At 38.0% G+C, this 15608-nt stretch overlaps 1 protein-coding gene across 4 annotated transcripts in view; it reads right to left on the reverse strand.

Annotated features, from left to right (window-relative positions):
• The window catches only part of Tmem116 (transmembrane protein 116), an 82600-nt gene that overhangs the window by 35614 nt on the left and 31378 nt on the right, over positions 1-15608 (reverse strand). The window lies entirely within an intron of this gene.

Consider the following 15608-nt stretch of genomic DNA (forward strand, 5'->3'; position numbering starts at 1 on the left):
AAAAAAAAAAAAAAAAAAAAAAAGGCAGGGCAGGATTTCAGCATTTACACATAAAAATGTGAGAGTGAAAACAAAACTGGATTGGGCAGTGACTCACTGTCCATTTCCCATATATAGTCGAGTCCAATATGGCAGATTCTAGAAAAAAAACCCTCACTCAAAAGCATGGAGGAATTTTTTTTGCTTCATTTCTTTTTCTTCACTAGTTTTTGGGTTTTTAATTTCATTTAGTCTTCTCTCTCTCTCTCTCTCTCTCTCTCTCTCTCTCTCTCATTTTCTTCTATTACTTTATGTATGCTATTAGTTTTCTCTTACTCTTTTTTTGGTACCAGAAATCAAACTCATGACCTCATGCTTTCTAGGCAGGTACTGTGCTGCTCAGTTATATCTCTGGCCCTCTTTACTCTTTAATAGGATCCTTTATCTCACTTTTCTCTCCTTACCTTTTTCCTTATTTTTCAAATTTTACTTTCATTTTTCCCCTTTGGCTCTCCATCTTTTAAATCAGATTTTACTGGTACATTTTAGATATACATAGTGATTACATTTATCATAGAGCATTTGTACCTGTACATAATATAACTTGTTTCTTTTTCTCCCCATTTCCCTCCCCTCCCCATTTACAAAAGTTTCATTTCCAAGTTTTCCTTTTCTCTCATTTTTTACTACTCACTCCATTTTTTACTAGTATTTTTGTCCTTGCTTCTGCTTATCTGATGTATTACATTTATTGATTTGCATTAATTGTATCTAAAAACTCCTAGTTTCCCAAAACTGACCCACAAAACATCAGTGGGGAGGGAATAAAAGCCAAACACATGAATTATAAGAAGTGACAAAAAAAAAAGACAGAAGCAGTCAATAAAGTGTTCCAAGATTTCAAAAATGATATAACTAAACAGATAACAGATTTCATAACAAAATAAGTGATTTTACAGAATACACTAATAAAAAGGTAGCTGAGCTAAAGAAAACAATTCAAAACATGAATCTACCAAGAAAAAAAATTAGAAAGAGAATACCATAACTAGAAGCTTCAAGAGAATATAAACACTTAGGAACACCTTCTATAATGAAAGCTATAGTACTCTGAAAAAGGAAATCAAAGTGATCATCAGAAAATGGGTGTATATCAGTTCCTGCGTAGACAGAACAGTCATTGTCAAAATGACCTTAATTCTAAAATTAAACCTGGTGTGGTGGTACGTGCCTATAACCCCAGCATTTGGGAGACTGAGGTAGGAGGATGGCCAAATGTTAAGCCAAATTGTGCTACATAGTTTGTGGTCATCCTTCACTACAAAGTGAAGCCCTGTTTCAAAAAACAAAACAAACAAAAAACCAAATTTAGCCTAGTGTGAAGGTACATGCATGTGGTAGACTGAAGCAGGAAGTTCAAGGCCAGCCTGGACTACAAAATGAGTTTAGTGCCAGTAGTAGTTCAATGCCAGGCCAAACTACATAGTGAACCCTGTCTCAAAAAAGACCAAAACAAAAAACTGATAAATAGATTTAATGCAATCTCAATCAAGACAAGAACAGCATTCACCTCTAGAGAAAACAATCCTAAAATTCATATGGAACCAGAAGAGATCCATCTTGAGCAATAAGAGCAAAGCAAGAGGCTTCACAGTCCTGGATAACAATTTATATTAAAAAGCTACAGGGGGGCTGGTGAGATGGCTCAGTGGTCTAAAGCACCCACTTAGAGCAAGCTTAGCAAAACCCAGGGACCACGGTTCGATCCCCCAGCACCACATGCTGGCCAGCCCGCCCCCTGGTGGGCTGAGTTGGCCACACACACACACAAATAAATAAAAATAAATAAATAAATAAATAAGCTACAGGGGAGGTGGGGCTAAATAAATAAATAAAGTAAAATAAAATAAAAAGCTACAGTGATAATAACAGCATGGCAATGGCACAAAAATAGACACATTGATCAAAGAATCAGAACAGAGGATGCAGAATCAACCCTAGGCACTTTTAGCCATCTGATTTTCAACAAAGAGGTCAAAAACACACTCTGGAAGATAGCTCCTTTAGCAAACAGTACTGGGAAGACTGTTATCCACACAGAAGAATGAATCTAGTTCCATATCTCTCATGCTGTAGTAAACTCAGATCAAATGGATCTATAGGTCAGGCGAGCCAGATGTGGTGGTACACATCTGTAATCCCAGCATTTAGGAGGCTGAGGCAGGAGGATTTCTGTGAGTTCCAGGCCAACTTGGGCTACATAAAAAATTCAATGGCAGCTTGAATTACATACATACACACTACACATATACATCTCTAAATACATATCCATCAAAATGAGTCAAAGACATATATAAAAACAGAAATATTGAATCTGCTGGAAGAAAAGAATATACATATATAAAGAACCTAAAAAATTAGACCTCCCCCTTGGATTAAAAAAATGAAGAACTGAAATGAACAGACACTTTTTAGAAAAAATATAAGTGAACAAAAGTCCATAAAAAATTGTCTAGCATCTGTGGCCATTAGAGACATGGAAATCAAAACAACATTTTTATTCTATCTTACTCCAGAAAGAATGGTTATCATCAAGAACTCCAAAAAAATCACAAATGTTGGGGAGGTAGTAGAATAAAGGGGACCTTCTACATTCTTAGTAGGAATGTAAACCAGTACAACCACTATGGAAATTAACAGGGAACTTCCTCAAGAAATTAAAAATAGAAAATCCACTCAACCCAGTATGCCCCTTCTAGGTATCTTCCTGAAAGAGTTTAAGATATCATATTATAGTGATACATGTACAGTGATGATACGTGTGGTGCTACCCATATTTATACCACACAATTCATAATAGCTAAATTTTACAAGCAGTTTATATGTTCATCAACAGATGAACAGATAAAGAAAACATGGTATTATATATACAGGGGAGTACTATTCTGCTATAAAAAGGGTTAAATTTGAGTCACCTGTAGGAAAATGGATGCACCTTGAAACCATAATGCAAAGTGAAATAAATCAGACATACAAGTTTAAATACTTGTAAGGTGGTTTCTCTTATTTATACTTTTAGGGGCCCAAAGTATAAATAAATTAAACAAAAATATAATAGGAAACAGGGAGATCTTTTAAAAATGAGAAGGGAAATCAAGAGATGGAAGGCCAAGGGAGGGAAAAGAGGGGTGAAGGAAGTAAGAATTAAAATGTATTATGTACATGTACACACTCCCCATAATAAATGTAATCAATATGTACCGAAATTATGTACTGATAAAAACTAAAAAATTAAAAAATACATTAAAAAATTCTCTCATTCTAATTGTCTAAGAAGAAATTTAGCCCTAGTACTAGACATATGATAACATCTTCAGAAACCTAAAAATGAGTTCTAGAAAATTTGATTCTATAAAACTGATGTCTGGGTGTGCTACCAAGTTAAACAGGACACAGTTGGGATGTTCAGAAGATTAACCCAGTCAGGACAAGAAAATGAGTATTTCCTAAGGACTTGTGGAAATTACATTTAAGCTGGTCTTGAAAAGACAGGAGCATCTTGATGGGCTGGGGATCACAAACTCACAATGATTAGTTTTACCTTCTTTTTCCCTAAGGGCTAAACAGAGGTTTGAGATTATTGGCATCACCCTTTTGAGATTTCCCACTGTTGCTAGGTCTTCCTCTCCCATCCACTAAGACTAACCCTAAGATTACTAGACTGAAAATGCTGCAGGGCAAGATCCCCATTAGCTTAAAATCCCCTCCACCCTCTAGATCATCCAATAATCTCTCTGATTATCATGTACACTCAATAAATAGTGGCAAGACTGGAATATCTTTGTCTCTGCCTGTCCTGAGGCATTGACCTCCTAGCACCCTTCTTATGAATTACTAAATTTGTTTCTTTTTTTTCCTCTTCCTTCACCATACCCCTCATATAGGCAGTTGGGGATCTTGGCCAGATCCCCAGACCAGTGCAGTCAAGGCAACGATGTCTTGCCTTGTGTCTATATGTCCTTCCAAAACCGCATGGAGTCATAGGTTGGGCTTTTCAGAGCCTGGATCTACAGTGTGCCATGCTAGCATTATGTGGTGCTGGAATCAAGGATGTATGGTTACTAAATTAGTCCACTGATTGGCTTGGCATAGTTCTGGGTGTGGATAATGAGAAGGCCCACCCTGGATGTGAGTCTACCCAACCTAAGGACTTGTACCCCTGGTAGAACATAAGAGACAAAAAGAGGGCTGATGTTGCTTGTCACTTGCTGCCTCTCCACCACTTCACTGTTTTGCTGTCTTCTGCCTACCATGAACTGTGTCTCTTTTGCCATGCTACCCTGCCTTGGAGCCAGCCAACTATGAACTGAAATCTGTATAAACTGTAAGCTACAATAAATCTTTTTTTTTTTAACATTTATTTATGTGTGTGTGTGTGTGTGTGTGTGTGTGTGTGTGTGGCCAGCTCAGCCCACCAGGGGGCGGGGCTGGCTGGCATGTGGTGCTGGGGGATCGAACCGCGGTCACTGTGCTTTGCCAAGCTTACTCCAAGTAGGTGCTTTAGACCACTGAGCCATCTCACCAGCCCCTACAATAAATCTTTCCTCCCTTAACTTTAACTTACAAATACCAAATACTTTGGTATTTTGTCTCAGCAACAAAAAAAGTAATTAAGACAACAGATATTCAGTATCTTAACTAAAAGAAGCACTGGATGACATACTGATTTGATACTGGCCTACATATTCTAATCTCTAGTTCAGCACACTTTCCACTATTCTCTTTAGGTGGCTAAAACAGTTTGTGCCTTATTTTTTCTTCTCATAGGCTTTGCTGAGTTGGTAAGTTAAAGTTATTCTCCTGCCTAGTTAAAGGTACTCACCTGCCTTGTTCTAGGTTTCCTATAGTTAGACAAAAATAGACACCTTGGCTATTTACAAATTAATTTTCGGAAAAGAAGGCTCTAATGTCTTTATCAGTGCATCTAACCCATCTGGTCAGAAATAAGTGTCTACTTTTTTTTTTTTTTTGGTACTGAGGATTAGACACAAAGTCTTCACATTGAGCTAAACCCTTATAAAATTTTGAGACAGAGTCTCACTAACTTGCTAAACTGGCTGGACTGGGCTCAGATTTACAGTTCTGCCTCTGCCTCCACAGTACTGAGATTACAGGCATGCACCATCATGCTTGGAAGTTTCTGTCTTTTCAAACGGATCTCCAAATCTCTCCAGAGAACTCTATCTAAACAAAATCCTAAAACTCTTCCAAACTGAGCAAAAAACTGGATACACTTTCAGATCTAAGTAAGAAACAATCACTCTTAAAATAGTATAGTCAGCCCTCTGTATACAGTTCTGCATTCACAGAGTCAACTAACCAAAGAACAAAAATCTTCAGAAAAAAAGGGTTCTGATTTAAACATATATGTACCTTTTTTTCTTATTATTTATGTTGTATTAGTTTTATTAAGTGATCTAGAGATTAAAGTACACAGAAAGATGGGTGTAATTTAAATGCAAATACTCTGCCATTTTATATAAGGGATTTGAGCATCAACAGATTTTGGTCTCTTAAAAGGCAAGGTCTTAGGACCCATGTACAATGGATATATTAAGATGATAACACATATAAAACACTGTATTCATATAATACCTTTAATTTTACTAAATATGTTTATAGATACCCTATTTAATATCTTTAAAAATTTGCATAAAATAGATTAGACCAGCAATAATAATTTTCATAATGCCTAGAATCCAATAAAGATTGACAAGCATGAAGAAAGAAAGAAAAAGAAAGAAAGAAAGAAAGAAAGAAAGAAAGAAAGAAAGAAAGAAAGAAAGAAAGAAAGAAAGAAAGAGAAAAAGGAAGGAAGGAAGGAAAGGACAAAGTAAGGAAGGAAGAAAGGAAGGAAGGAAGGGAGGGAGGGAGGAGGAAATGTTAACCTATCTAGGAATGGTAATGCATGTCTGTAATCCTAGCATTCTGGGAAGGTAAGGTTCAAAGATTACAAATTCAAGCCAAGCCTGGGCAACTCAGTGATTTGTCAGTCTCAAAATATGTAGAGATGTACTTAATTGGAAGCTCTGAGTTCAATTCACATACAACAAAGGGGGGGAAAGAAAGAAAGAAAGAAAAAGAACCTACACTAACACAGACAATCAACCAATCAAAACCTACCAGGGTAAGTCTTCAACTTGGCCTGACTCTCCCAGCTCTTAGCCTGCTTGCCAACAGAAGCACTACTCTCTGCAGGGAATCCCGCTCAGCACCTGAGACTGCCATCAGCAAACACAGGACAGAAGATAGGAAGGGACAAGGAACTTTGCAGTTCCTGGAGACAACCAAGAATTCACAACCCACATTTGAATGAACTCTACCTACTGAGATACAAGATTGCCAGAAAACTTTAATCACAGATGTTCATTGGGGTCTTCCTACCTAGTGTCCCCTGCCTTCCCTCCATCCCTACAAAGGAGATACTTCTCTTTGTTCATGGCAGATGGGCTTATCAAGTTTTCTGTCTGTACCCAGGCACAATAAATTTCATATTGCCTTTACTCAAGCCTGGCGGTCTCTGCTGCTTACATATGTTAGACTGTAAAGATAATAGAATTAGCAGTAAAAGATAAAAATGTCCTTATATCTATATTCCATGTTTTAATAAGTTGAGACATAGAAGATCTTTTAAATATATCTAAATTGAATTATTAAAGATAAAAATTAAAATGACTGAGATAAAAAAAATACTCTACATGGGATTAAGAAGTTAGGTATGGTGGCATACAGATAATCCTAGGAGGCTGAGGCAGGAGGATTTCTGTGAGTTTGCAGCCAGCCTGGACCACATAGTGAGTTCAAAGCCAGCCTGAACTACATAGAGAGACTACTGTCTCTCAAAAAAAGAAAAAATTAAATAATTAATGAAAGGACAGATTAGGTATTGCAGAAAAAAAGTATTAGTGTATTTGAAAATGCAACAATTAAAAATATCCTAAATAGAAAACAAAGAGAGATGACTCAAAAACAAACAAACAAAAAAACAGAAAAGAGCATCAATAAACCACGGGAAAGCTTCCAGCAACCTAATATATGGGTAACAGAATATCTAAACAAATGCAAATGATAGCAAAGAGAAGAAACAGAAAAAAAAATAATGATCAAACACTTCCCAAATTTGGTGAAGACTGTAAAATCATGAATTCAAAAGTTCAACTAATCAAAGAACAAGAAATACAGAAAAAGGCACGTGATAATTAAGGTATTAAGTCTTGAGAGAAAATCTTAAAAGCATCAAAGAAAAAAAGACATATAGAGGACAAAAGATAAAGATAACAGACTTCTAGTTGGAAGCAATGCAATCAGAAGTCAGTGAGGTTCATGTTTAAAGTACTAAAAGTTTGTAAACCTAGAATTCTTTTTTTTTTTTTTTTTTTTTTTTGCTCTGAATGTCTTCAGGGCAGATTTGGCTGGCTTGAGTTGTAGGGCTAGAACCACAGCAACCTGAGCCTGACTGCTTAGTTGAAGCAGCCACTTCAAGAACTGAGCTAAGGGGCAGGCCCCCAAACCTAGAACTCTATACCTAAAAAATATACTTTTAAGAAAAAAGACCATCTGATTATGATGGTATATGCCTGCAATTTCAGCACTTGGGAGGTAGGATGAGGGTTGTGAATTTGAAGCCAGCCTGTACTACAAAGTGAGACCATGTCTCAAAAAAAAAGAAAAAAAAAAAAAAAAGTTTCACTCAAGTTTTCATTGGGTTATTCCTTATTATTGAGTTGTAGCACTTTTTTTTTTGATACAGTGTCTCACTGTGCAGCTTGGATTTGTAGTGATCCTCCTGTCTCAGTCTTCCCAGTGGTGGGATTACAGGTGTGCACCCAATTTTGGGGCCTGCATGGCGAAACATGGCACAACCGAAGTTCTGGGGCTGGCATGGCATTTGGTACCAGGAACTGAATTTGGGACTTTGCGCTTGCCACACAGGCACTTACACCGCCAAGCTATCTCCCTAGCCTGTAAGAATTCTTTAGTTTACATACATAAACTACATATAGTCTTCATCAGCGGCTTTTTAAGAAAGATCCACCAGACTTGAGATCACAGCACAAAACTGCCACCTAAGAAAGATAGAGGTTAATACAGAGAATACAAGGCTGGCCAGAAAGCTCAGTGGGCTAAAGCACCTGGTTAGGCAGACGCAGGGAGCAGGGTTTGATCCCCAGCATGCCATCCAGTTCCCATCCCCAGGGCTCCCTGAGACTGTGATTGAGACTAAGCTTGGTGGCACGCCCCTGTAATCCCAGCACTTGGGAGACTGAAAATAGGAGAATCACCATGAGTCAAATTTGTGTAGTGAGACCCTGTATAACCTGTACTAACATACACATACACACACACACACACACAAAAAAAAAAAAAACCCCACACCAGAATACAACTGAGCTCAAATTGCTTGAGTGAAAGGCTGGGTAGCTGGGCATTGTGGCACATGACTGTAATTATAACACTCAGGACGCTGAGGAAGGAGGGTCACCCCAAGTTCAAGGCCAGCCTGAGCTACATAGTGAACTCAAAGCCAGCCTGAACTACATAGCAAGACTCTGCCTGGGGGAAAAAAAAAAGCTGAGTACTCTGTAATTATTAGGATCACTTAAATGTTAATTTTGATGACAAATTCCTGGGGTCTGAATATCTACGATATGGATAAATAAAAACTCACGGCATCCAATGTTAGCCATGTCCCACATTTTTGTGGGTTTATTTTCAGGAACTCTTCCAAGTTATCAGAGAAGATCCGAAAACATAATTTAGTGAGCAGGAGAAAAGGATACATTTTTATTTTTATATTTATTTATTTATTTATTTGTAGTACCAGGGATTGAACTCAGGACCTTGCCCTTGCCAGGCAAGCACTTATTCCACTGAGCTATCTCCCTGGCCCCAGGATACATTTTTAAATACACTTGGAATGCATTCCACAACAGTGACTTGCCTTCTAGTGTAAACTGTACAACAGACTCATCCAACCTGGGGAAGGGCATATAGTCAGCTCTCAGCCTTCGAGCTTTCATGAATCATGCAAGGAAATAAAAACCACAGAAATACTTCTAAAGATCATAGCCTAGGAACTGAAAACTACGAAAACAAAACAAAACAATCCAAGTGTGGTGTTGCATGTTTGTAAACCCAGCACTTAAGAGGCTGAGGCAGGACGATTGCCCTAAGTTTGAGGCTAGCCTATATATAGAAACAAGACCCTGTTTCAAAAAAACTCAAAATAAAACAAACAAAATCACTATGATTTCATCATAAAATTATAGACTCCATCCCCTTCCAAATACCTTTCCATCACAACAAAGGGGATTTCAGTATAATTACAACTGAGAGAGCTGGAAACCACTTACTCTAAGAAAAGAACACTTGGGCAGAGATCACTCAGTAGAATAAGCGCTTGCCTGGCAAGCGCAGGGTCCTGAGTTCAATCCCCGTACCACAAAAAAAAAAAAAAAAGAAAGAAAGAAGAAGAAAGAAAGAAAATAAAATAAAGAAAAGAACAGTTAAGCCCATAGAGAACAGGGAAGTGTAAGGAAAAATGAAGTCTAACATGGCTACACTTTGGTTCAATCTGTGTGAGGGTGATTTCTGACAGACATTAAGTCCAAGTTAGTAAGATTTCAGACCAGGTATACTTTGTAAGTCTCAGTGTAATTAACTTATATAACCAAGGTCATTGGTTATATAAACACATAGCCACTATCATGCATTTTGGTATGAGTGTATACTGCCACAAGGGATGGTGGGAGACTAAGTGGCCTAGAAAATCTTTGAAAATGGGTAGGCTAAGGACTGAGGACTGCCACCTGAGTGCATACAGCTGAGCTGAGCAGCTAACAATAAAATATGTTCAGACATTTTCATTTTTCTTTTTAGGCTAACCAAATTTCAAATGAACCTCTCTAGTCTGAACTGATGACAAGACAGGGTAAAATCCAATAAACTATATAACACTGAGGCCCTTGTCACCAAAATAGTTCTGCATTAAACACAACCTAGACGGTCCATATTAGTGAACACCTGTAGCCACAGCTACTCAGAAGGTTGAGGCAAGAAGATCACAAGTTTAGGGCCAGCCTGGACAATTTAGTGAAGCCCTGCCATAAAATAAAAAATAAAAATCACAATGTTCCCTGGGTTCAGCCCTCAGTAATGCAAATGAAACATCAAAATAAACAAATATGACCTCCTAGTCATGTAAATATAACATTTCAGATTAAAAAACTGATTTACTCAGGTCCTACTATTTAATATATTACATTCAGGTTTCAATAAAACATGACAAGCTATGCTTAAATGCTATCAAAAGATCTTCAGCTGATTAAACAAAACAATCATTAAACTAGATTCAGATATAAGTCAGATTTGGAATTATTTAGGGAATTTAAAGTAATGATGATTAATATATAAAGGATCTAATGGAAAAGATAACACATAAGAACAGATAGAGAATGTAAAAATGAAAACTGTGTGGCCAGGGAGATAGCTCAGTAGAATAAGCGCTTGCCTGGCAAGTGCAGGGTCCTCAGTTCTATCCCCAGTACTGCAAAAACAAAACAACAAAAATTAAAACTCTAAAGAATCAAAAGGAAATACTAAACATCAGCAATACTGTAACATAAATAATGTCACATCAAGTAAATTGACACACTCACAGATGAAATCATAAGTACACCTGAATATGATTAAAGAGAAACTCCTGAAGCTGAAATGCAAATAAGAGAAAAAAATAGAACATCCATTAACTGTGAAACTATTTCAAAAGACTGAAAAATAAAGGTCTGGGGATGTGCAAAGCCCTAGGTTCAATCTTCAGCACAAACAGGGTAGGGGGAGAAGGAGACAAGGAAAGAGGGAGCCAGAGAGAGGAAGAAAGAAAAGAAAAAGGTCCTTCATTTGTATCCCCTTTTTGTTTAGCTTTGTCAGAGATGGGTATTCCATTGCCATTTAAATATCGTAGGTGCATGAATTCAGCAAAATAATCCAATATATTTCAGGAGTCCATAATAGTAGTGGGTTATCCATAGGACTAGCAGTGTCAAAAGTTGTTGACTTGAGTCTTTTACAGCTCAGCATATTAATATGGCTTTACTTTTTTTCCCCTTGTTTATATTTTTCTGCTGGATGGTTAAGACCAAGATAAAGCAAGACCTATTTAACAAGAAATATAACTTTTGTACCTGCCAAGGGTCAGTCAAATCCCCTCAGATTTACCCTGAAACCCTGTACTGCAGTTTGTAGATTCTTTGTCAGTGTCAGTGATGTGGATGAGTCACAGACATTGCTTGACCAATTTGCTCTCTATGAAAGCCTGAGAGAATGTTTTCTCTCCATATGACTCTCTTTAGGCACCCTCTACATCGTCGATCACTTTCCTCTGTGGCCCCATAACCTCCTTGATCAGAAAATTTGGGACACAACTAAGTTACAGGATGTTACAGTGCAGGTTCTCCTATGTACTGAGTCCTCACTTGACCTTGAAAGGTTCGGGCCAAAATGTTGGCTGTCTTTACAGCTGTTCTTTTTCTCTAATTTTTGGTCTGCAAAGTTAAGTTGTTAACCCTCCGGAAGAGAAGCTTAATGATATTTTTACCCTATAACATAGGCAGTTGAGCTTAACCTCATTATCTGTTTGAATATCCAACATCTTAGACGTAACATGGAACAGGTATTTTCCATCAAATATTGATATGTTAAACTTAATGATGGACCATTTTGTATCTGTATATACAAAATAGGATAGATATACAGCTACTTTCTCTTAATTCAATTAGAAAGATTTGTAGTAATTGCATTTGGACAGGATATCATGTCTGCATCTTGTACTATGAACAACCACTACGAAGACAACAATATGCAATGTATTAATTATTGAAACTGTCCTACTAATCAGTTTTGAAGCTGTCTCACTGCTATTTGTTTCTCAATAAAATTAATAAAAAATAAAAATAAAGACACCCCCCCCGTCCCTCTCTTGGACAGGAGCTTTCTTTCTTTCAATAAATATATTCTCTTTTTTGCAACGAGTTTGCCACGAGAGCACAGGCATAGTGAAAGCCAACACTAAATCGAAGCCAACATGGGAAAGGAAAAGACCCACATTAATATTGTCCTCATTGGACACATGGACTCTGGCAAATCCACCACCACCAGCCATCTGATCTACAAATGCGGTGGCATTGACAAAAGGACCTTTGAAAAATTTGAGAAGGAGGCTGCTGAGATGGGAAAGGGTTCCTTCAAGTATACCTGAGTGTTGGACAAGCTGAAAGCCGAGCATGAGTGTGGTATCACCATTGACATCTCCCTGTGGAAATTTGAGACCAGCAAGTATTATGTGACCATCACTGATGCCCCTGGACACAGAGACTTCACCAAAAACATGACTACAGGCACATCTCAGGCTGACTGTGCTGTCCTGATTGTTGCCGCTGGCCTTGGTGAATTTAAAGGTGGTATCTCCAAGAACGGGCAGACCCGTGAGCATGCCCTTCTGGCTTACACACTGGGTGTAAAACAACTAATTGTTGGAGTTAACAAAATGGATTCCACGGAGCCACTCTACAGCCAGAAGAGATTTGGGAAATTGTTAAGGAAGTCAGCGCCTACATCAAGAAAATCAGCTACAACCCTGGCACCATAGCTTTTGTGCCAATTTCTGGTTGGAATGGTGACAACATGCTGGAGTCAAGTGCTAAGATGCCTTGGTTCAAAGGATGGAACGTCACTCGTAAAGATAGCAATGCCAGTGGAACCACACTGCTTGAAGCTTTGGATTGCATCCTCCCACCCACTCGCCCCACTGACAAGCCTTTGTGGTTGGTTGCCCCTCCAGGATGTCTATAAAATTGGTGGTATTGGCACTGTCCCTGTGGGCTGAGTGGAGACTGGTGTTCTCAAACCTGGCATGGTGGTCACCTTTACTCCAGTCAATGTCACAACTAAAGTCAAGTCTGTTGAAATGCACCATGAAGCTTTGAGTGAAGCTCTTCCTGGGGACAATGTGGGCTTCAACGTCAAGAATGTATCTGTCAAAATGCCCGGCGTGGCAATGTGGCTGGTGACAGCAAAAACGACCCACCAGTGGAAGCAGCTGGTTTCACTGCTCAGGTGATTATCCTGAACCATCCTGGCCAGACCAGTGCTGGCTATGCCCCTGTCCTAGATTGTCACACAGCTCACATTGCTTGTAAGTTTGCTGAGCTGAAAGAAAAGATTGATCGCCAGTCTAGTAAGAAGCTGGAAGATGGGCCCAAGTTTCTGAAATCTGGTGATGCTGCCATTGTTGACATGGTTCCAGGCAAGCCAATGTGTGTCGAGAGCTTCTCTGACTACCCACCTCTGGGTCGTTTTGCTGTTCATGATATGAGACAGACAGTTGCTGTGGGTGTCATCAAAGCTGTGGACAAGAAAGCTGCTGGAGCTGAAAAGGTCACCAAGTCTGCCCAGAAAGTTCAGAAGGCTAAATTAGTATTGTCCCTGACACCTGCTACCCCAGTCTTAATCAGTGGCAGAAGACAGGTCTCAGAACTGTTTCTCCCAATTGGCCATATAAGTTTAATAAAGACTGGTTAATGATAACAATGCATCATAAAACCTTCAGAAGGAAAGGAGAATGTTTTGTGGACCATTTTTGTGTGTGTGTGTGTGTGTGTGGCAGTTTTTAAGTTATTAGTTTTTAAAATCAATACTTTTTTTTTTTTTTTTGTAAAACCGGGAATAAAATCAATACTTTTTAAAGGAAACAACTTCACCAAAAATCTCACAGAATTTTGAGACCTATTAAAACAAAGTTTAATGAAAAAAAAAAATAAAAATAAAAATAAACAAATACAATGTGCTCATAAAGAAAGAAAAGAAAAGAAAAAAGCAATATAATGTATCCATAAATGTAACAATATTATCAGAAAGAAAAGAGAAACTTGGGCTGGGGAGATGGCTCAGTGGAATAAGTGCTTCCCTGGCAAGCGCAAGGGCCTGAGTTTAATCCCTGGTTCTGACCAAAAAAAAAAAAGAAAGGAAGAAAAGAGAAACCTACAGGAGAAATATTTGAAGTAATAATACCCTCAAACATGTTTTAATTAATATCAGGCTTTACTTATTTATTTATTATGTAGTTAGTACAGGGTCTCACTACACAGATTGGACTTGTAGTGATCCTCCTGTTTTCAACTTCCCAAGTGCGGGAATTACAGGGTGAACCACTGCGCCCAGTCTCAGTGGCTGTTTCAGCACACTCGGGAGGGTGGGGCCGGCATAGTTTATGGTGCCAGGATCCAAACCCAGTCCCTGTGTCTGCCTAAGCAGGTGTTTTAATCTGTGAGCTATCTGGTCAGCCTAATATGACTTTAAGTTACACTATCCCTAAAAGTTCATAGAACAGGATAAAGAGCCAATAAATATACACTTAGAGGTAGTGTCTGCCCATGGAGAACAAAAGGGATTAGGTTTTCTTTGTTTGTTTGTTTTGTTTTTCTGTGGTACTGGGATTAAACTCAGGACCTTGAGCTTGCCAGGCAAGTGCTTTTTCTACTGAAACAAAAGGATTAGAACACTCCAAGTAAAGATATTGCACTCTTGGTATTCAGTAAGGAAAATAAAAGAAATGCTTCAAAGGATTTAGGATTTGGCATTTCTTTTTCAGATTTGGAAACATACAAATATAAACATAAAATTCATTCACATTACACACAATAAATAGCTCAAAGATAATTTTATATACAAACTATATAATTTCGTTTGCCTGCATTTTGATTCCAAGCTATCACATCAGGTAAAGTATAAAATTTTCAACACAGTTAAGCTATTGGAACATTTCAGGTTTTATTTATGTATTTATTTTTTTTTTCGGAACTGGGGATTGAACTCAGGCCCTTGCGCTTGCCCGTGAAGCGCTTATTCCACTGAGCCATCTCCCTGGCAACATTTCAGGTTTTAGAAGAGACACCCAATTTGTATTATTTTCTTACCAAACTGAAAGAAATTTCCCTTCTAGTAAAAATTTCCAGAGAAATAGCCTTCATCAAGCACACTCTATATTTTAATCCCTACTTTTTTTTCATACTGTAAATTTCAGAATTTTTTTCTTTTTCTTTTTCTTCAAGAGCAGATCATCTTTATTGGGGGGAAAGAAAGCTCTTGTCCAAGAGAAGGACAGAAGGGGGACCCAAATGGGTTGCCCCTTTTTTTTCTTTTTGAGGCAGGGTTTCATTATGCAGTACAGGCTAGCTTGAACTCACTTTGTAACCCAAGTAGGTCTTGACTTCACAGTGATCCTCCTGCCTCAGCCTCATAAGTGCTGGGATTATAGGCATGTACCACCATACCTGGCCAATTTCAGAAATTTAGAGGAAGCATTATAAACTGATAGTACTGTGAAAATCCAGTATTTCTTATAGTCCTATAACACATATAACCATTTCAAAAGATTTGTAAAAAAAATCATTACACAGAAATGTGGTCAAAATGTTACATAATAAAAGCACATTATAAGAAATACCCTAATGTATTATGTTATATTTTAAATATATATCCAGAGAAAGATCAGAAGGATCTAGTATAGTGGT

This window comes from Octodon degus, unplaced genomic scaffold, assembly GCF_000260255.1.
Source record: "Octodon degus isolate 3935 unplaced genomic scaffold, OctDeg1.0 scaffold00076, whole genome shotgun sequence".
NCBI lineage: Eukaryota > Metazoa > Chordata > Mammalia > Rodentia > Octodontidae > Octodon > Octodon degus.